This window comes from Papio anubis, chromosome 11 (genome assembly GCF_008728515.1).
Source record: "Papio anubis isolate 15944 chromosome 11, Panubis1.0, whole genome shotgun sequence".
NCBI lineage: Eukaryota > Metazoa > Chordata > Mammalia > Primates > Cercopithecidae > Papio > Papio anubis.
This window is the reverse complement of record NC_044986.1, coordinates 100,654,154-100,677,771: the sequence shown is the minus strand read 5'-3', so window position 1 is coordinate 100,677,771 and position 23,618 is coordinate 100,654,154. Positions and strand designations below refer to the sequence as shown.

At 36.3% G+C, this 23,618-nt stretch overlaps 1 protein-coding gene across 1 annotated transcript in view; it reads left to right on the top strand.

Moving 5' to 3' along the window:
• Positions 1-23,618, top strand: part of GPR158 (G protein-coupled receptor 158) — a 395,462-nt gene that overhangs the window by 271,096 nt on the left and 100,748 nt on the right. The gene's annotated exons all lie outside the window — the stretch shown is intronic.

Below are 23,618 nucleotides of genomic sequence, written 5' to 3'. Positions count from 1 at the left end.
TGGTTGAAAACCTTAGGTAGGTAGCTTCTTCTACTGCAGTCTGTGATGTGTGTCTTTCTCAAAAACCTGAATAATCCAGAGAGCAGGAATAATGGGGGTGTGTGTGAGAGTTTGCGAGGGAGGGGCATTTGTATGTATGTGAGTAGGGGTGAGGGTATGTGCGTGACTGTGAGTGTGTTTTGGGTTGTGTGTGTGGAGGTGTATATGTGTGGTATGTGTGTGTGGTAGGTGCGTATGGGGGTGTCGTGTATGTAGGTATATGTGGTGTGTGTGTGAGTGTATATGTGCGTGTGTATGTGGTATTTGAGTGTGAGTGTATATGGGTGTGTGTGGAGGTGCATGTATGTGTAGGGGAAATGTGGACGTATGTGTGTATGTGTGTGGGTATGTGTGTGGGAGTGTGTGTGTGGTGTGTGTGGAGATATGTGCTTTTGTGTTGAGTGTGTGGGGGGAGGTGTCTGGGTATGTGTGGGGTGTGTGGGTGTGGTATATGTGAAGATATGTGTATTTGTGTGGAGGGATGTGTGTGTGTATGTGTGTGTGCGTATGTTGAATGAAAGAATGGTGAAAAAACCCACCAGTGGGGTATAACGTCGCTACGTGCTTCTAATCTTAAGTTCATTATTTTGTTTCCATCAAGAAGGAAATTTGATAATACCATTTGTAATATCATTGAGTTTTAAAGCATCATAATTTTGAGGTACAGTTCCTTAGAGAACAGTAGTCATGTGATGTATGCTTCTGATCCATGACTGAAAAGCTTCACATCATGACACTTCTTAAGGAGGGGACTCAACTTCTCTGATCTGTACAGGTGGCCTAAAATCCATTAATATTCTTCATGTAGTTATATGAGAACTTAGTATTAATTAGTTGCAGGAAAACTATACCTACACTGTAATATTTAAACTTGAAATGGAGATGGAATATAAAGTCTTTCTTAGATGTAACAGGAATGTACTCTATGATTTGATAAGGTATTTTCTAGCAGCTCCAAGTAACTAGTAAAAATGGTAGATATAAAGATAATAATAAATGAGAAAAAATGAACAGGTATACAGAGGAAGTAATGCATGATTCTAAATGGAAAAATTAGGAACGTCTTCCTAGAAAAGATGGTATTTGAATGGCTTTAAAAGATGCGTAAGACTTTTCTAGATAAGAAAGAGCAGCATCTGCAAAAGTCTTGGAATTAAAAGGGGTACAGTATATTCAAAGAAAGTCACTGGCTGGAAGGAGCACAGCATGTAGGCTGTGGAATGTTTCAGATGAGGTGGAAAGATTGGTAGGGGCTAGAATATGAAGAGCTTTAAATGTTGAGCTCATAGAATTTGGACTTATGTATAGCAGACCATCATAAAGATTTACAAAGAAAATGACATGGTTACATTTGTATTTCATAGAAATCTCTCTGGTTGAATGTGGAAATTAGCCTAGAATGTGCGAGACTAGAAATATGAAGATTAATTAGGGATCTGTTATAATAGTTTACAGGGGAAATGATGAAAAGCATGATTCAAGGCAGCAACACTAGGGGTGGAAGAAAGGGGATAATTTCCAAAGACCATAAGAAGTAGAAATGACATGATATTGGTAGTGGCAGTGAGAGAGAGAGAGAGCGAGAGAGAGAGAGAGAGAGGAGAGAGGGAGGGAGAGAGAGAGGGAGACAGATAGACAGACAGACAGACAGGCAGAGACTAGGAGGACTCTCAGAGTTCTAATTTGATTTCCCACATGAATTGCAAAGCCATTAACAACGAGAGGATTTAGAAGGAACAGGTTTGAATGGGCAAAGATGAGTTAGATTTTGGACATCCTGAGGTAAGGGCATTCAAGAACCTCTAGTTGGAGAAGTCAGAACTGGCACTCAGAAGAGAGATCAGAACCAGAGTGAGATTTGAGTTACTATGAGGAAGTGGTAACTGATGCTATGGGAATGCAAGAGGTACCTCAGAGGAAGGGTATGAAGAAGAGAGGCAGACTCCTATCATGTATCACCAAGGAAAGGTTCAGCTAAGGGGAGCCTTGTTCTAAGTCTTCAATCCGAAACTTTAATCACCTGAAGGATTTGTATTTTAAGATTCAGAAAGAGAAAGTAATGGAATTACTTTCATGTCTACTTGCATTGATTTATTTATTCTATTGGTATCAGAGAACTAGTGCAGAGATGCCTTAAAATAAGTACTCAGTTCTATTTACAGCTCTCTGTGAGTCAGGAAGTCACAACATCTTTGTAAATTTTGCAAGTCTTTCAGAACAGCCTTCATGATATGTGCTTTCAGACCACAGGCATATGGTGAGAGTTCTTGCCTTCCAAAAGCAGTGATTGAAAAATAGGAGGGTTTGAAAATGGGTTAGATAGGTTTTGGCACTGGTTGAACATTAATGAATCCATTCTATTTTAATGATTATCTTTATTTTATTGTCTTGAGAGTATACTTTGTCCATGGCTTTCCGTGTGTATTTATTTCAGAACTTCTTCTATTTTATCTGGCATATGGTCCATTTGTGTTAACGGCTGGAAGAGACATTATAGTCATTGTAATTGAGTAAACCAGAAACATTCTATTTAATTATTTCATGATCAAATCAAGTTCTGGCCTATTTGCTTGTTGTGTTGTGTTGGGTTACTATAAAAATGTGTCTTCCAAAACCAGTTGTAAGTAACTAGGTAATATGAATAGATTCTGATATGAATTGATCGAATGTTTAACAGCAAATGATACAACAGTGTTTCTACATCAGCCATAGGACAACTTTTTTGTATTTGTAGTGATATGTCAAATCGGCAGATAAGATAGGGAAGATCAACCCAACAAAATCTGTCAGTTTTAATACAGCAAATGGAATTTTGTTGCTTTATTTATTTTTATGGTTCCTTTTCATATAAAGGCATTCTCTGAGGCCAGGAAAAAGTGACTTACAAGTTAAAAGGTTACAAAAAAATGATATTTTGAATTTAAACACAATTAAAATATATTGGCAATAATTCACTTATATCAGAATTGAATTTAAGAATTCACTGAATGGCAAAATTATTTATACCTAAGGAGGACAGAATTTAACAATAAATTTATAGATAGTATTTTCAAAATAATTTTTATGTGCAGTGAGAAATGAGTACGCATATATATTTTATTAGTTATGGTACATTTTACTGGATATAGCATGTATTGAAAGAATTGGATTTAAATTGAATTTCTGATAGCTTTTAAAATAAACTAAATGAATATTAATATATTTGCCCAAAGACACACAGAACCAGTGAGTGGCAGAGCCAGTATGGAAACTCAGGTCATAAAGACTGCAAAGCTTATACATTTAGTTACCACCTTATGTGTGGTGCTCTGTCTGAGCCTTTCATGGCATGTGGGTGGAGAATGCTGAGCTGCTTTCTGTTAGTTGCTTGTTCTTTTTCTTGTAGGGCTTTCTTTCATCTTTGCAAAGTGATCAGATAGGTGTAAATGAATAGGAAGCATGAAAATGTCATTGGCTTAAATGTGAGCTAATAAAATATGCAAACTGAAGGAACAAATGGTAGAAATAGCAGAAAGTTGTGTAATGTGGGATTACTTGCTAGTTTATCCCTCCTTCATGATAAGTCTTGTAAATTGGTGGCACTGACCTCATATATGTGAAGGTAATAAAGATCTATTGACTTGGTCATCTTTAACCACTTTAATGTGGATTTTCAAATCCTTTATTTTTTATGGAAGTATAATTTACATAGAGTGAAATGCTTTGATCTTAAGTGTACAGTGCAGTCAGTTTAATAAATGCACACACCTACATAACCCACATCTGTGAAGATGTGGAAGTCTCCATTAGCTTCAGAAGGTTCCTATATGCCCCCTTGCAGTCAGTGCCACACCTCCCTCCACCCCTAACCAGAGATGACTGCTATTCAGATTTCTAGCAACGAAGATTAGCTTTGCCTGTTCTAGAAATTCAGATAAATGACATCATGCAGGGGATGTTCTCCTTTGTGTCTGACTTCTTTAGTAGATAGTTTTGAGATTAATCTCTGTTATGTGCATCACTTTTCCCTTTCTATTGCTAAGGAGTGTTTACTTTATGAATGTTATATAATTTGTGCCTCTCTTTGCCTGTTGGATAGATATTTGTATTGTTTCCATTTTTGGCTCTTATAAATAAAGTAGTTATAAACAGTCTTGTGCTAGTCTGTGTTCAAATGTTTTTCTTTCTTTTAGGTGAATACCTAGGAGTAGAGTTTCCTGGCCACAGGGCAGATGTGTGTTTAATTTGATAAAAAGCCACAAGACCATTTTCCAAAGTGGTTGTACCATTTTAAATTCCCATTATCAAAGTATGGAAATTCCATTTGCTGTAAATCCTCTCTTATTGTGGTTTTGTCAATCTTTTCAATTTTAACCATTCCAGAAGATTTTTCTTTGTGGCTTTATTCTGTCAAATGCTTTTGTGAAATTAAACTATTCTATATCGTAAAGCAACACAAATTGTATTTTATAGAGTTTGGAAAATATTGAAAATTTTAAGCAATAATGTAAAAAACACCTACAATTCCAAATTTTGGTGTTTAAAATATTTAATATGAAAATATTTTATAGTATGTAAGTTATAATTAGACACTGTTTAGTCATTAAATGTATCCAAAAACCTTGAATTTTATGACATCATATTATTACACCAGATTGTATGATAATTCATTTTACTATTTGTCTACTTTTTGGGATTCAGATTGTTTGTAATTTCCCTCCAATGTGAATAATGCTGTGCATGAAGCATTCCTATAATCAAATCTTATGTATGATTCTGATTATTTCCTTTCAACAACTTCCTGCCAGAACATGATAATGATGTCTCATTTTCAGTCTTGATAGCTCTTATTTCTTTTTTTCTTACATCATTGGATTTTATGGAAATTCCAGAATAATGTAAAATTGCAGTGTTAATATTGGGATTTATTATTCGTGTCTTGTTCCTGCCTTTAAGAATGCCTGCTTCACTACTAAGTAAGACGTGGGTGTTTGTTTATGGTAGATGTTCTTTCTGCTAAGGAAGTGATTCTTATCAATGTTGCTTTCAACATTAATTCCAGTTGTGATAAGTGTGACACTCATGGAAGTACCGTGTGCGGTGAGCACAAAACATGGGGAACGTCACCCAGTGTGGTTACTTCAGAAAAGTCTTTCCTAGCAGAGAGTAGAACAGTGGTTACCAGGGGTAAAGGTGGGTACTGGGAGATGTTGGTCAAAGGAAATAAAATAGGAGGAACAAGTTCAGGAAAGCTGTTGTACCGAACAGTGACTATAGTTAATAACAATGTATTGTATACTTGAACATCCGTGAGAGGAGATTTTAAGTGTTCTCACCACCAAAAAATGTGTGTGAGGTAATGGATATGCTAATTAGCTTGATTTAGCCCTTCCTCAATGTATGCAGATATCAAAACTTGTTGTACATCATAAATATAAATTTTCCAATTAAATTATTTTAAAAACTTATCCCAATACACCCAGTTATAGAATGTGGATTTCTTATGTATTGTATGTTTTTATTAAAAAAAAGTAAAATGTGACGTACTAAATGAAACAGAGCCAAGTAAACCAACAAGCAAAAAGCAAATTTAATAAAAATAATCAGAAAAAAAAAAAACCTCTCCCCTGTCACTCCCATGTCCATTACCTTGCCTGGTACATGGGAGACATTCGAAAAAACAAAAAACTAAAACCACCTTCATTGTGTGAAAAGTCAATGAAACTTCGACCTGAGGACTAAGCTGAAGTTAGCCAGGCAAGAGTGAGCAGGGAGGTGGAAATAGGCCAGGGTGAGAAACAAGAGGAGCTCTGCAACCCTATGGTGGGGAGCAGCTGCATTCATAAAACATGACCAGGTTGACAGAAGCCTAGTGTGAGCAGCCAAAGGGGACCCGAGGCTGGAAGAGTGGAGGGGCGAGCCAGGGCTGTGCTGTGCTGAAGATGCTCTCCATCTTCAGGGATTCATGCCGCCTTTTTTCCTTTTCCGCTTTTTTTTTTTTTTAACCTTAAATTTCGACTTTGACAGATATTGGCATTGTGAGTTTTTTTCTCTTACATGATAAATCTTTGTTAATTCCCTCTTCGGTATACTTTACTTTTTCCATCTTCTCTTTCATTTTACCTCCACTTATCTTGCTTCCTTCTTCCATAAAAATGTTTAAATGCTTATAGTATGCCAGACCCTAGAGAGAGTTTAGAGATCTCTACTCTTGATTCTGGTACTTAAATCACCTGTAAATAGAATCTACTTTGATTATATTTTGTTGGTTTTGACTTAAATTGAGAGTATCTGTCTCCTTGCACTCATTTCATTAATTCCTCTCTTCCTTCCTTCTTCCCTTCTTTGATTGGTAATAGGGACTTTTAGTTAATTACTGTTGTACAAAATTAACACATAAAGAAAAATTTGAAGCAGAAAGTAAAAGCTCCTCTGTTTCCTGCCATTTCTATTTATCTTTTCCAAATCTGCCATCAATGGTTAGATACCTGCATGCATACTCATATCATGCCTTCATCTAATAGAGATTTTCAAGAATTATTTCTAAAATATCCTTGGAACTTTTTGCCTGTCTGTATATGTTTTTTTTTCATTTTTCAAATAGCGAAATATCACATATGGATGAACCATATGTTATACTGTCTCCTATTAATGGATATTCCAACTGTTTCAACATTTTCAACAGGTACTGTACCAGTGGTGCTTTGGTAAACATTCTTGTGCGTATATTTTTGTGCAGACGTTCACACAAATAGTGCTTAAATAGTGCTTTAAGATAAGCCCCCTAAAAGTGAAGTTGCTGGTACAATTAAGTATACACTTACAATTTTCATAGACCCTTCAAAGTTGCCTACCCAAAGGATTCATCAATGTGTATTTCCATTAGTATGAAGTTGCCCACTCCCTAGCATTTTAATCAGTGATTGACAGTATCAGTCTTTTTAACTTTTTCAATCAAATGTGTTTAAAATGAAATAGAATAATTTTAGTTTGCATTTCCCAATTACTTGTGAGGAAGAGCACTTTTTCACATTTTTTACTTCTATTTGTATTTCTGCTTTGAATTCCCTGTTCACAGCAGGGCGTGATTTCCTATTTCACATACGTTTTTATATTTGCAGTAGAAGGTTAGTAAAAGCTACTTCAGGAGCCACTATCCAGATACTATTTTAAAATGACAGCTTTACAAAATGGGATGTTGAAAGCGCTAGGGGCAAAGTTGAGTAATACTACTGCGTAATGTCAGTTCCACCCATTTCTTTGGCCATATGTTTTTTTTTAAAACTGTCTAATCCTCAGGCTCTTCATTTATAAAGCACATACCTACTATTTGTTGTGAGAGTTAAATGTGTTTTGTGAGGTTAATAAGTGTGAAGTGCTAGAATGATAGCTGGTACAAAAATGCAGCTGTTGTCATCATTATTGTTATCATTGTTGTTACTCACTACCACATTTATTATTAACATTTTGTTAGAGTGAGGAGGTCTCTTCCATGGAGAAAAATTTCCTTGAATGGATGAACTAGCAATGCTAGATATACTTCTAGGTCCCTGTTTTACCCAGTACAGTGGTTCTAGATGTATCTCCCCACCTTCTCCCAAATTGGCTTTTTGTTTTGTTTTGTTTTTGTTTTTTGAAACATGGCCTTGCTCTGTCACCCAGGCTGAAATGCAGTAGTGTGGACATAGCTCACTGCAGCCTCAACCTCCTGGGCTCAGGCAATCCTCCCACCTCAGCCTCCCTGGTAGCTGGGACAACAGATGTGTGCCACCATGCCCAGAAAAAATCTTTTAAATATTTTTTGTAGAGATGAGGTCCCATTGCATTGCCCAGGCTGGTCTCAAACTCCTGGGCTTAAATAATCCTGTCACTCTTGCCTCCCAAAATGCTGGGATTATAGGCATGAGCCATGACGCCTGGCCAAAATTGGCTTTTGTATTCCCACAATTCATGCATTTATATGTCTTTTATAGTCTTAAAAATGTAGCCAAAAAAGAAACAGAAAAAAAAAAAAACTACAGTAAATAGAGTATATTTGTGGTAGTGGAAGAGAGTTGCTGTTCTGGACCTTGAAGTGGCACCCATCCAGCATGTCATCGCACTTGTCACATCAGAAAAGCTGGACTTCCTTATTATACAAACTTCTGCTTCAACAAAAGAAATGGATAAAGGGAAGCAAATCTACTCACATATCTTGTCTTCAACAAGTCCTTACGGGTCTTACTGAGGCACAGATGTGTGGTAAGTAATTGTGGTTAGATGGACTTACTCTTTTGAATTTTGAAATATGTAATTGACAAAGATATTCAAAGTATACAACATAAGTATATGATACACATTGTTTATTATCAAAACCAAATTAACACATCCATCACCTCCCATTCTGCATATTAGATCCTCAGAACTTATTCACCTTATAACTGAAAGTTTTTACTCTTTGATCAATATCTCCCCGTTTCCCCTGTCCCCCAACCCCCGCAGCCACCATTCTCCTCTCTGGTGCCATGAGTTCAACTTTCCTAGATTTCACATCTGAGTGAGATCATGCAGTATTTGTCTTCGTCCGGCTTACTTTCACTTAGCATGTCCTCCAGATTTATACTTGTTGTCACAAATGACAGGATTTCCTGCTTTTTAAAGGCTGAATAGTATTCCATTGTGTACATACACCACTTTTCTATATTTTCTATATCCATGTATCCGTGGATGGACTCTAAGGCTGACTTCACGTCTTGGCTGTAGTGAATAATGCTGCAGTGAACATGGGAGTGCAGATACCTCTTTGACATACTGATTTCATTTCCTTTGAATATATATCTGTTAGTGGGATTACTGGATCATATGGTATTCTACTTTCAATTTTTTGAGGAAACATCATACTGTTTTCCATAAGGGCTGTACTAATTTTCATTCATATCACCAGTATGCAAGGATTCCCCTTCCTCTATATCTTTTCTAATACTTGTTATTTCTTGTCTTTTTGATAATAGCCATTATAAGAGGTGTGAGGTGACATCTTATTGTAGTTTTATTTCTTGTATCTTTTTCTTCATTTCTCTGCTGATTAGTGATGTTGAGCACATTTTCATATACCAGTTGGCTATCTGTATGTTTTCTTTTAAGAAATTAATATTCTTACTAACTCCAATTAATTAGTGGATTTTTGTGTATGTGTATTATGTGATATGAGATAAGGATCTGATTTCATTGTTCTGCTTGTGCATATCCCATTATCCCAATACAATTTACTGAAGAGACTGTTCATTTTCTATTGTGTGTTCTTGGCATCTTCATCAAAAATCAATTGACCACAAATGTATAGATTTATTTCTGGGCTCTCAATTCTGTTCCATAGGTTTACATGTCTGGTTTTTATGCCAGTACCATACTGTTTTGATTACTATAGCTTTGTAGTATATTTTGAAGTCAAGTATTGTGATGCCTCCAACTTTGTTCTTTTGACTTATAATTGCTTTAGCTGTTTTGAGGTCTCTTGTAGTTTACATGCATTTTAGGATTTTTTTTCTATTTCTGTGAACAATGTCATTGGAATTTTCATAGAGATTGCATTGAATCTGTAAATTACTTTGGGTAGTATGGATATTTTAACAGTATTAAATTTTTCAATTCATTAACATGGGATAGCACATTAATTTGTGTTTTAGTTTCTTTCATCAATATCTTATAGTTTTTAATGTACAGCTCTTTCACCTCCTTGGTTAAATTTATTTCCATATTTGCTTTGTAGGCTATTGAAAATGAGATTGTTTTATTAATTTCTTTTTTAGATAATTTGTTGTTGATGTATAGAAGCACAACTGATTTTTGTGTGTTGATTTTGTATCCTACAACTTTACCGAATTCATTCATTTATTCATGATAAAATGTAAATGTATAACTGGAAATAAAACCTTTTTGAAATGTGAGTTCCTTCTTCAAAAAATTATCTTCAACACAAGATTGGCAAGCTGAGGTTCCTTTTATTACTAAAAGGAAATTCTTTTTTTTTTTTTTTTTTTTTTGAGACAGAGTCTTGCTCTGTCGCCTAGGCTGGAGTGCAGTGGCGCCATCTCAGCTCACTGCAAGCTCTGCCTCCTGGGTTCATGCCATTCTCCCGCCTCAGCCTCCCGAGTAGCTGAGACTACAAGCACCTGCCACTATGCCCGGCTAATTTTTTGTATTTTTAGTAGAGACGGGGTTTCACCATGTTAGCCAGGATGGTCTCGATCTCCTGACCTCGTGATCCGCCTGCCTCGGCCTCCCAAAGTGCTGGGATTACAGGCATGAGCCACTGCTAAAAGGAAATTCTATATCTCAGTTTCTGATTGAATGTTGATACTTTGGTTAGTTTTATATGGGAAGAGTCTCAGTGACAGACAGTGATATTTGAGGAAACGAGAAGGCTCACTGTGCCAACATCTCATTCTCTAACTTTCAGAGGTAAAGATCTTTGCCTTTAGATTTTACATGTTGGCTATTTGGCTATTTTGTCTTCCAAGTCCTACCTGGAGGAAAAATGATTAAATTACTCTCAATTATGAATAGCCTAACTGAAATGTATTTATGCTTTTTCTTTATAACAGATAAGTAAGATTAAGACATGGAAGAAATTGAAAGTTATGAATTAGGAGGGATAAGGGAATTACTTTGAAATGTGTGCCTTACTTGAAGAGGGCGAGCCTGGATGAGATGACAGAAAAGGTGACACGAAGCTATTAGTTGTCTGAGGTGGGAGGGCTGAGAGCAGGAGAGTAACAGTAAACACAGATGAAGGTGAGAGAGGTAAAAGGACAGTGATTTCATTTACGCCTGGGTCCTATTCTGCCTCCACGCACCCTGTCTGGCTCGCCCATTTTTATCCCTGTGAAACCAAGATTAGTAGTATGTTAAACCAAATATAAACAGTTTTTTTCTACCTCCCCCATTTTCCTCCTCTTTCTTTTTTATCCTCCTCCTTCTCTTCATAAGATTTGGACTGTTTGACTTATTCTCTAAATCATAGAGACCATGTATTAAAAATGAAGAATTTCCTCTCCCCTTGAATATGCATCAACAGTATTGGATTTTGCCATTTAATCATTTATTTAGGCAGTCACTCATTCATTTATTTAGTAAGGCAGTTGGTCAACAAAATTTTGGGAGTTCTGAAAAAGACCGAAAGTTGAACATGAATATTTCATAAAACCCACTTCTTTATTTCTAGCCTGTATATGTATTTTTCAGATATAGTTTGACTATAACATAGGTAAATTATTTATTATATTTCACCACGATGGGAAATTTCAACAGAAAAGCAGGTTGGGAAAATTTAGTTTTTGACATCTTGAGTTTGAGGTGCCTCTGCATAGGTCATTCAGGTGGAAATGTCTCATAAGCAAATGAAATATGAGTCTAAAGGTTAGAAAGAGGTTTGGGCTGAAAATATCTGTTTGGACTTATTAGTTTAGAAAGTTTCAAAAAGCTTATTACTTCCAGGAAACTGATTTAGTAATAGTTCAGCTTTTGATAAGGTTAAACAGAATTGCTTTTAAAAAAAATCTGTTACATTATAAAACTTTTTCTAATGTTTGGTTTTATAATATTGCCTTAATTTTTCAGTAATTCTCTACTGTCAGATTTCTGTATATATTTATTTCTCTTCTGTCTTTTGTGTCTTTCTGAGTAGATAGTTGATCCTAATGTGTAAAATAATCTATGTTAGAGCAAAGGATTCATCACAGATAAGAAAGAAAACTAATTAAAACATCCATCAGTTAATGTGACCTTTACGAATGCTGTACAAGTTAGCATTCATTATCTAGTTAAGGCTTGTGAATTCATTATTTGAAAATCATTACTCATGTTCATGATAGAATATATGAGACTCTAAAATATCAAGATATGTAATTGCAACATGTTAATAATTCACTGATAAGCATAAAGACCAATGAAACAGCAGAATTTGGTGAAGCAAATGCCTAAAACTGACAATAAAAGTGTAACAGGATGTTAGCTAATTAATACTTTCCCTGCTTTTTTTTTTCTCACTTTGTCCTTTGGTAGACAACTTGAAGAATGATACATTCAATGTGGACTAAATTTTATAATACCCATTGGGCAGTTCTTAATGCTCCCAACTTGGAGGCAAATCAGAATCCAACTTGATATATAAATGTTCATACCATTTTAGAGATTGAGTTTTGAATTCCTGTCTTCATCACGCATCTAAATAAGAATCGCTACCCCAAAACCCTTTATAGTCTACCTTTGTTGCTTGCCTGTCAAAATACAATACTGCTAATTTCTGAACTGCTTTCTCTTCTTGCAAATAGGGGGCATCTGTTACACCTTATTAAATCAGTTTTTGTTTGTTTTCTTGCTGAAATGCTTATCACACTTTTTTGTATCCTTCTAAATGTCTTGTCAGAATCATAAATTGTTGTGTTACATTTAGAGTATAGCATAAGGAACATAACAAGCCCTGGAATGTTTAGGCTATCTCCAAATGTCAAACAAAACAGGAAATGTTTCTTTGTTTTACACTTTTTCTGGGCATTTCATACACTTCCAAACATACTATAGAGGATAGACAGTGTGTTAAAGATAAACTTAACACTTCTGAGAAATTCTCTTCCTATTATGACATTTTTTCCCCTTTTTTAGAAGACTGAAGCATTACTGATGAGTTTTAGCAACCAGTTGATGGGCTCTTTTGCCTAGGTGTGAGCAGCAGAATTTTAAAGTACTTGCCTTGCAGAACACGGTTCTTGACATTTCAAATTTTTAAAAAACCAGAAACTTCTGAGATTAAAAAGGTTCAAATGTTAAAGAAAAATTATTTACATCTGTTTTATTATTACTATTATTATTATACTTTAAGTTCTAGGATACATGTGCAAAACATGCAGGTTTGTTACATATGTATACATGTGCCATGTTGGTGTGCTGCACCTATTAACTTGTCATTTACATTAAGTATATCTCCTAATGCTATCCCTCCCCCCCACAACAATAGGACCCAGTGTGTGATGATCCCCTTCCTGTGTCCAAGTGATCTCATTGTTCAATTACCACCTATGAGTGAGAACATGCAGAATTTGGTTTTCTGTTCTTGTGATTGTTTGCTGAGAATGATGGTTTCCAGCTGCATCCATGTCCCTACAAAGGACACAAACTCATCCTGTTTTATGACTGCATAGTATTCCATGGTATATATGTGCCACATTTTCTTAACCCAGTCTGTCAATGATGGACATTTGGGTTGATTCCAAGTCTTTGCTATTGTGAATAGTGCCACAATAAACATACATGTGCATGTGTCTTTATAGCAGCATGACTTATAATCCTTTGGGTATATCCCCAGTAATGGGATGGCTGGGTCAAATGGTATTTCTAGTTCTAGATCCTTGAGGAATCACCACACTGTTTTCCACAATAGCTGAACTAGTTTATAGTCCCACCAATAGTGTAAAAGTGTTCCTATTTCTCCACATCCTCTCCAGCACCTGCTGTTTCCTGATATTTTAATGATTGCCATTCTAACTGGTGTGAGATGGTATCTCATTGTAGTTTTGATTTGCATTTCTCTGATGGCCAGTGATGATGAGCATTTTTTCATGTGTCTGTTGGCTGTATGAATGTCTTCTTTTGAGAAGTGTCTGTTCATATCCTTTGCCCACTTTTTGATGGCATTGTTTGTTTTTTTCTTGTAAATTTGATTGAGTTCTTTATAGGTTCTGGATATTAGCCCTATGTCAGGTGAATAGATTGCAAAAATTTTCTCCCATTCTGTAGGTTGCCTGTTCACTCTGATGGTAGTTTCTTTTGCTGTGCAGAAGCTCTTTAGTTTAATTAGATCCCATTTGTCTATTTTGGCTTTTGTTGCCATTGCTTTTGGTGTTTTACTTAGCAGTCGGGTGAAACTGAGGAATGACTTGTGAAGTCTGTTGGATTTCTCTAAATATAAAGTACATTTTATGTTTTAAAAAATTACTGATGTCAAACTCACTAATATGTGAGTTTATCTGAGTGTAAGAAAGAGTGATGTTTTGAAAGGGTAATCAAGTGTTTTCTGTCAATAGTGTCACATTTTTAAATATCTAATAAAATTTTAGAGTTTAATTTTTATTCTGTTAGGATTTTTCATGGGGGGTATTTGTTCTTTTAATAGTCTAATTTTTGTTTGACAAACAATGTTAATAGCTTTGTGTGTGTGTGTGTGTGTGTGTGTGTGTGTGTGTGTGATGGAGTCTCGCCCCATCACCTAGGCTGGAGTGCAGTGGCACGATCTCAGCTCACTGCAACCTCCGCCTCCCAGGTTCAAGCAATTCTCCTGCCTCAACCTCCCATGTAGCTGGGATTACAGGCGCCCACCACCATGCCTGGTGATTTTTGTTGTTGTTGTTGTATTTTTAGTAGAGACGGAAGTTTCACCATGTTGGCCAGGCTGGTCTTGAACTCCTGACCTCAGGTGATCCACCGGCCTTGGCCTTCCAAAGTGCTGGGATTACAAGTGTGAGCCACTGCGCCTGGCCTGGCCTGTTAATAGCTTTTAATGAACAGCAGAAGTCTAAGAAAATGAGATTGTGTGCTTCCGTAATTTTATAGCACTGTATTTAAGAATGGTAACCCATCAAGGCAAGATCTCTTTATGTGGTATTTTTGACTGTATGACTTCTGTATGCTTTAATTTCATTTAGATTATTTATTTAAGTGAAATATGAGTTACGCTCTGTAGTACTATTGGAAGAAAAAGGAATTTGAAGGTCACAAATAGATTACAGAGAAGTAACAGCTAATTTTGCATATTTTTACAATGAAGCCATTGGAAAAATGAGGCCAAGTAAGGACATAATCATCCATATCTTAGGAATGTATTTTAAAGGCTTCTTAGCCAGAAAAGGGGTCCGAAAGATAGGGAGAAGGCTGATAACAAGCGTTTGGGCGCTAAATTGCTTTTGGTCATGTATATGAGGGATAAGCTAAGTTAAGGGTATCAAAACATTCCCTCTCCTGCATCTAAGCTATTCTGCCTCTCTGCAACTGCAGTGAGTCAGCAATTTTGAGACATAAAATCAGATGAAACTGGAGGGGAATACATTTAAGTGTGCACATTATTTGAAACAAAGCAAAACGAATTGACAAGCATCTCATGTAAATTTTGAAAACAAAACAACAACAACAAATCGACATAACCATGGGAAGTTTCTGCCCAGCAATAGATGGTAAATCATAATAATTAATGACTTGTTATTTCTAATTTCACATGTATATAACATCATTAATTTTTTTATGTAGTGTGCCATACTGTTGTAAAGAACAGAAAACTATGTATAAATCAATGTGAAGTTTATTTTTTGATAAATTTACTCTTCAAAAAGGTCGTATTAAACTGTTCATGTATAAATTACACTGTATGAAAAAATGCGCTTTCTTATGAAGTCTTACAAGTTAGAAAGAATACCTACTTAAGGCCATATGACAATTTCTTTTAGTGTTTTAGTTAAGACTGTGAGGAATTTAAAATTGACTAGGAATTTTTTTTTTTTTTTTTTTTTTGAAATGGAGCCTTGCTCTGTCGCCCAGGCTGGAGTGCAGTGGCCTGATCTCTGCTCACTGCAAGCTCCGCCTCCCAGGTTCACACCATTCTCCTGCCTCAGCCTCCTGAGTAGCTGGGACTACAGGCGCCCGCCACCAGGCCCGGCTAACTTTTTTGCATTTTTAGTAGGGACGGGATTTCACCGTGTTAGCCAGGATGGTCTCGATCCCCTGACCTTGTGATTTGCCCACCTCGACCTCCCAAAGTGCTGGGATTACAGGCGTGAACCACCACTCCCGGCCGTAAACTTTTTATAACACCTGAACCAAACCCTTACTTGTAATTTATTTTTAAGTAGTTTGGTAGTGTTACATGTTTTTGTTATTATATTATTACATGTTCTATTGTTGTTAGTTTGGGTGAGAAAATCACTGAGGAAATCTCACTGAATTGGGAGCCAGCAGCTGTGGAAGACAGGACTGGTCTGGCACTGATCAGCTGAGTGAGCTTTGCTTCTCTGCTGACTTCATTTCCTCTGTCTGTACTTGACAGATTCATGAAGAACTACTGTTGACTGAGCCCCTGCTCTGTGCCAGGCAGCTTTATTGCCAATCTTTGCAACAATATACACCTGGGCATTATTACACCCATCTTATAAATGAAGAAACTGAAGCTCAAAGGTTAAACAACTTACTCAAGATCTCATAGCTAATTAATGGTTAATACCAAAGTTCCAGACCATCTAGTGATCAAATCTGTGTGGTTTAATCCATCAATTTGTAATTCTCTGAATTACATACATTTTACTTTGGGAGTCTCTGCCATGACCCTATCTCTTCATTTTTATAAAAATAGCTTTTTTATTGCTGAGAATTCTCCTAAAAACCTAAAATTGATTTTAACTGACCACATTTTATACAATTGTGTCTTGACAAATTTTTCTAAATTTGATTGGTTTTTAAATATTTTATCATAGATCTTAACAAAAGCTAACTACATGCAGTCTTTCAAACTGGATGTAGTCCATTCTTTTCCATTTATGTAATTGTTAATAAAATTATTGAAAGATAGTGTCCTCATACCTCTCAATGTTAAGATTCTCTTTAGGATCACATTTTACATTTTTTTTTCTCAATCCATATTGTGTAATTATTTTATCGGGTGTTTGTCAGGTTTCATATGAAGTCCCTCTGTCCATGAATTTCTCCTTGAAAGAGCATAATTTTAAAAGAAAAAGTACAGATCATAAGTTTTTCATCCTGCTTACATTGGTATATCTTTTTTAAAAGGATATAGATTTATATAGTCTTGGTTTGTCTTTCAAACTTATGCTAGTTCATCTCTTTCAAAATATAATTCTGTTTTTCTCTTATATTTTCCTTATAGATGCTGGGTCCAACTATATAAAAATATATTCATGTTCAGAGGTTTCTTTTGTAATAGAAACTCTAAATGTTGTAAGGCTGAAGAAATCAGCAGTGACCAAAAAATAGCTGCCCTGTTTTAGCAAGATATACACTAATTTCCCCAGAGGTTAAAAATGTTTTAAAAATATAAATGAAGTAGTTAGTCCCCATAAAATCAGGAAAATAATAATAAACCATTTTAATTACTTCTAAAAATGCAGCCTTGAGCATTCTTCTCTTGTTATATCCAATGAGTAAGCTTCCTCTGGGTGCTTATATCCCAGGCAAATCTTTTATGGTAGTTACAACTGTGCTTCATCTTATGCTTCTATACTTGGCATCCAAACATGGAATTTAGAAATTGACTTTGATATAATTTGATAGAAATTGGTATAATTTGACATTTTATTTATTTATTTTTTTGGTCTATGGGTTTGATATCTGGCTGTTATAAACCTCCATAAGTCAGTTCTGAAAGTTTACAAAGTAGGGAAGTTGGGATGGAAATGGAGTAAGGTAGAATATACTCACCTCTATTGTAAACTTGGGAGGTATATTTATTAGGGTTTATGGGTTCCAAACCAGAGAGTTAGGCTCAATGATAATACCTCCAGCTTTATATTCACCTGCAAAAATTATAAGATACCGTCTTTGATGATTATATGAATCAGCTGGTGCCAAATAAAAATTCATTAAAGAATATTAAAGGAAGGGCTTTGTTTAGACTTATTGTGTAATATTTTGCATATTACAATACCAAATCAGAGATTTTCTCTTTTTTTGTTTTTTTTCCTCCTCTTTTGAGATGGAGTCTTGCTCTGTTGCCAAGGCTAGAGTATAGTGGCTCGATCTGGGCTCACTGCAACCTCTGCCTCCCAAGTTTAAGTGATTCTCCTGCCTCAGCCTCCTGAGTAGCTGGGACTACAGGCACCTGCCACCACGCCCAGCAAATTTTTGTATTTTTAGTAGAGACGGGGTTTCGCCATATTGGCCAGGCTGGTCCTAAACTCCTGTCCTCAACTGATCCGTCCACCTCGGCCTCCCAAAATGCTGGGATTACAGGCTTGAGCCACCATGCCCCGCCTAAAATCATAGATTTTCAAATAGTTGGGTTGACACAAAGGTTTTTAAAAATTTATGTATTAAAGTATATTACATAGCAATAAATGACTACCTCTCCTTCAAAGATATTAACATATTTCCAGGTAAGTTGATCTATCCCCAAATCTACCCTTTTCTCCAGAAAAAATAAACAAACAAACATTGTTATCAACTTAGTATGTATCCTCCAGACATCTGTTTGGTGTGTATATGTATACAGACATATCTTATTTTATTGCACTTTGCTTTCTTGTGCTTGACAGATACCGTGTCTTACAAATTAAAGGTTTGTGGCAACTGTACACTGAGAAAATCTATCATACCCATTTTTCCAACAACATGTGCTCACTTTGTATCTCTGTGTCACATTTTGGTAATTCTTGCAATATTTCAACAAATGCTTTTAGTATTATATCTGTTGTGGTAATCTGTGATTACTGATCTTTGATGTTACTATTGTAATTGTTTTGAAATGCCATGAACTGCACCCACGTAAGACGGTGAACTTAAGTGATCAGTGTTGAATGTGTTCTGACTGTTCCACAATTAGCAATTCCTCCATCTTCCTCCCTCTCCTCAGCCCTCTTTATTCCCTGAGACATAACAATGTTGAAATTAGGTCAATTAATAATCCTACAATGGCCTTTAGTGTTCAAGTGAAAGGAAGAGTCACATATCACTCACTTTAAATCAAAAGCTAGAAGTGATTGAGCTTAGTAAGAAAGACATAGTGGACGCTGGCTTGCATTCAATAACCAATTTGTAAATGCAAAGGAAAAATTATTGATGGGAATTAAAAATGCTACTCCAGTGAACGCATGTATGATAAGAAAGCAAAACAGCCTTATTGCTGATATGGAGAAAGTTTGAGTACTCTAGATAGAAGATTGAACCAGTCACAATGCTGCCTTAAGCCAAAACCTAATCCAAAGCAAGGGCCTAACTCTCTTCAATTCTGTGAAGGCTGACACAGTTGAGGAAACTACAGAAGAAAAGTTAGAAGCTAGCAGAGGTTGGTTCATGAGGTACAAGGAAAGCAGCCATCTCCATAACATAAAAGTGTAAAGTGAAGCAGCAAGTGCTGATGGAGAAGCTGCAGGAGGTCATCAAGAAGATCTAGCTAAGATCATCGATGAAGGTATCTACAAGAAACAACAGATATTCAGTGTCGATGAAATCGCCCTCTAGTGGAAGAAGATGCCATCTAGGACTTTCATAGCTAGAGAGGAGAAGTCAATGCCTGGCTTCAAAACTTCAAATGAAAGATTGATCCTTATGTTAGGGGCAAATGCAACTAGTGACTTTTAAGTTAAAGCCAATGCTCATTGACCATTCTGAAGGTCCTAGGGGTCCTAAGAATTATGCTAAAGCAACTCTGCCTGTGCTGTAAAAATGTAACAACAAAGCTTGGATGTGATAGCATATCTATTTATAGCATGATTTACTGGATATTTTAAGCCCACTGATGAGACTTACTGCTCAGAAAAAGATTCCTTTCAAAACATTACTGCTCATTGACAATGCACATAGTCACTCAAGAGCTCTGATGGAGATATGCAAGGAGATTAACGTTGTTTTCATGCCCACTAACACAGCATTCATTCTACTGCCCAAGGATTAAGGAGTTAGACTTTCACATCTTCTTATTTAAGAAACACATTTTGTAAGGCAATCGTTGCCATAGTGATTCATCTGATAGATCTGGGCAAAGTAAACTGAAAACTTCTGGAAAGGATTCACTATTCTAGATGCCATTGAGAACATTTATGATTCATGGAAGGAGATCAAAATATCAACATTAACAAGAGTTTGGAAAACGTTGGTTCTAACCCTCATGGATGACTTTGAGGCATTCAAGACTTCAGTGAAGGAACTAACTGCAGATATGGTGAAAATAGCAAAAGAATTAGAATTAGCAGTGAAGCCTGAACATGTGTCTGAGTTACTGTAAATCTCATGATAGAATTTAATGAATGAGGAGTTGCTTCTCATGGATGAGCAAACAAGTAGTTTTTTCAGATGTAATCCACTCCTGGTGAAGATGCTATGGACATTGTTGAAATGACAACAAAGGATTTAGAATATTGCATTATTATAGTTAAGAGGATTGACTCCAATTTTGAAAGAACTTCCTCTGTAGGTAACATGCTATCAAACAGCATCACACGCCACAAAGAAATCTCATGAAAGGAAGAGCCAACTGGTACAGCAAACTTCATTGTTTTCCTATTTTAAGAAATTGCCACAACCATCCGAAGCTTCCAGTAGCCACCAACCTTATCAGTCAGCAGCCATCAACATGGAGGCAAGACCCTCCCCCAGCAAAAAAGATTAGAACTTGATGAAGCCTCAGATGATTATTAGTATTTTTCAGCCATAAAGTATTTTTTCCTTAAGGCAAGTACATTATTTTTTAGACATAATGCCATTGCATACTTAATAGATGATACTATAGTGTAAATGTAACCTTTATATGCACCGGAAAACCACAAAATTTGTGTGATTCACTTTATTTTGGTACTTGATTTATTGCTGTGGTCTGAAACCAAACCCAAAATATTTCTGAGGTTTGCCTGGATGGATGGATGGATGGATGGATGGACAGACAGATATATAGATGAGGTATGCCTGGATAGAGAAATGTATAGTGTTGTTTTTTGTGTATGTGTTTTGTATAAATAGTGTCATACTGCGTATTACTGATCATCTTTCAATTAAGATTTTTATAAGTTTCCCAGTTAACAACTCTGCTTATAGTTTCATATCACTATTTCTATCTCAGGAATAACTGTGAAGGAGATGACTTTTTTTCTTGGTCTCTGTTATTTTGCTCATTATCTCTCTCATCCATCTTCAATTTTCAACCTCCGCCACCCCCCGTACACACTTAGTGTCTTTTCTGTCCTTCCTCACCCTACCAGTGAGACTCTAAACAAGATTCCTATATTTTGCTTTGAACTTGTCAATGTATTACTTACAAAATTGTAAATTAATCCTTGGTACCAAGCATAAAATAAAAGGCTCTGTGCCAGTTAAAAGATTTTCTAGTACCAATAAGACAGTGGAGGAAATATTTTGGGGAGCATGGGTCTCTTCTCTGTCTTAAAATCTCACCCATTGGGTTCCTGCTCATTCTGCGAGGCCACAAAGCCAGCTCTTCCAAATAATATTTTGAAAGAAAAAACGTGCACATTTGTAACAGGACTTACATTTTATTATGGAACCACCTGTCAGAGTACCAATTTGTAAACTGAAATTATGGGCTCCTCTGCTTAGCCAGGAGCAAGGCAGTGAACTCTTAAGAAGACTGTTCAACAATTACAAATGAAAAGGAGACAGATTATTTGCTCTGAGAAAATATAAAAGCGTGTACTCCTGCTGCTGTTATGTGGCAGTGATGGTTGTGACACTGCTACCAAGCCTACTGGACCTAAAATCTCAAGAGATATTGCAGGATGGAAGAGGCCATCAAACCATAGCATGATCACAGCCCTGGGAAGGAACTGTTGGTCCCCTGCTCGAGGCATCCCCTGCTCGAGGCATTCATCTCTGTTTGAGTCATTTTGGATAACAAGCATTAAACAAAATTTGACTGTCAGCGATATATTCCTTCTAGTTTTCAAAGTCATCATCCTGTTGCTGTTCTCTACCTTGAAGAATACGTACCTACTTATTAAGTACCAGGTACAATGCCAGCCATTTTGCATGCTTCATATTTAATAAATCTGTCAGATTTGATAAGGTAAAGATTAAAACACCCGTCTTATGGGTGAGACCATTGAAGTTCAAGGTTGCCTAACGCAAAGTGGTTATTTCATCATTCAAACTGAGAGGGAGTTAACTCCAAAGTCTGTCTGCTTCACTGTACCTTGCAGCAGCTTTTCATGTCCTCTTATTCACTCAACCAATAGTGTACAAATTATTTTACAGACAGTCATGTATAATATTTTGGATTTTCATTTTTTGTGTCTTCTTTGGGAAAGTTTAAAAAATAAGCTTCATAACTAGGCATACTATGCAAATGTACCTTGCCACTTTGGGAATTCTGCCAGCCAAAACCCATTTAAATGCTTGCTGATAGAAATTTTCTTTTCACCAAAAGCACCTGCTATCTAACATAATGACCAATAGCAAGAAGCCACTCAAATAATCAAGGCTGTTCACTGACTAAACTTGTTTCTCTATTCCCAAATTCTTAAATTAATGCAAGTGCTGGGTTTTTTTGAGGGGTTACACAAAGTAGTTCTATATATTTAACAATGCCCCACAGGGATTTTTGGAAGGGCAATTAGAATTTTTTCTCTCTGGGTATCCAGTTGTGTGACAGTTCTTTTATATAATGCACTACTGTGGTTTGGCCTTTCAGAATTTTTTGATTGTTACAAAATTAGTTATTACTACTGCAAATTATTTCCTGTTAAGATATTTACACCACGTGTAATTTCTGTATACATTTTGTATTATACTTATTGAAAACACAGCTCGCCTAAAATGACCTGCTTTTGTGTTTGTAGTATTAATTAATATACTTGCTCTATATTGATGCTTGAATTCATGAAAGCAACATTTATTGTAGAAAATAAGATTGATTTTTCTGGTCTTTCATTTCTTGCCTCAATTCTAAGAATTTTGCTTTGAGAAGATAATGCTATTTTTAAGTCTAACAAAATATCTTAAGGTTATTAGATATATTCATGCTTAGCAAACTATTCAGAAATTTATTCGAAAATCAAGCCAACTAATTCTTTTGAATTTTGAGTAAAGAATAACATGTATGCATGTTCACAAGGTGAGATACCCCTGTTATTTAATGTGATTTATATTGTTCACATAGCGAAGCTGTTTGTGAGTTTTAGGGGTTATATTTTAGCATGGGGGGAGATAGGAAGACTTCAAGACCTTGTGCATGTGCTTTTTTTAAATCCACCAACACTATCCCACAGGTATTTGTGAAATAGTTTAGGGATAGCATTCAGTATGCACTGGTGGCTCATATTTTAAAAAATGCAGGCAAGATATCATTTGTAAATTTCTTGGATTGAAAGTGAGGGACTAACGGCTAAGTTGGCTGGACTTCCTGGGTCAATAGGGACTTCCCTAAGGGAACTTTCCCCCAAGCCAAATTGAGTCATAGCTGCAAGCTAAGGAATTGAAACCTCAACCAATCAAAGGCAAGTTTAAGCTCTAGCCACAGCGATGTTTTTAACCAATCAGGCCCGCCAACCCACAAGCGGATAGAAAATAAGCTAATTCTATAGGACAGAAAAAGGAAAAGGGGAGGGGTCATAAGGGGATATAAGCATAAGACACCCAAGCCGGAAACGGCAATCTTTCCGGGACCATGGTTACCGTGTGGAAGCTTTACTTTCACTTTTGCATTAATAAATCTTGCCGCCGCACACTCTTTGGATCTGCCCCTTTCTCTAATCGAGCTGTAACACTCGCCTCTGTGGCTGGTCCATGGCTTCATTCCCTGAAGCCTGTGAGACCACGAACCTTTTGATGGAGAAAAGACCTTCAATCGGCAGAAGACTTCTCGGCTCAAAAGTATCTTCAGAATAGTGTTCTTAGCTGCT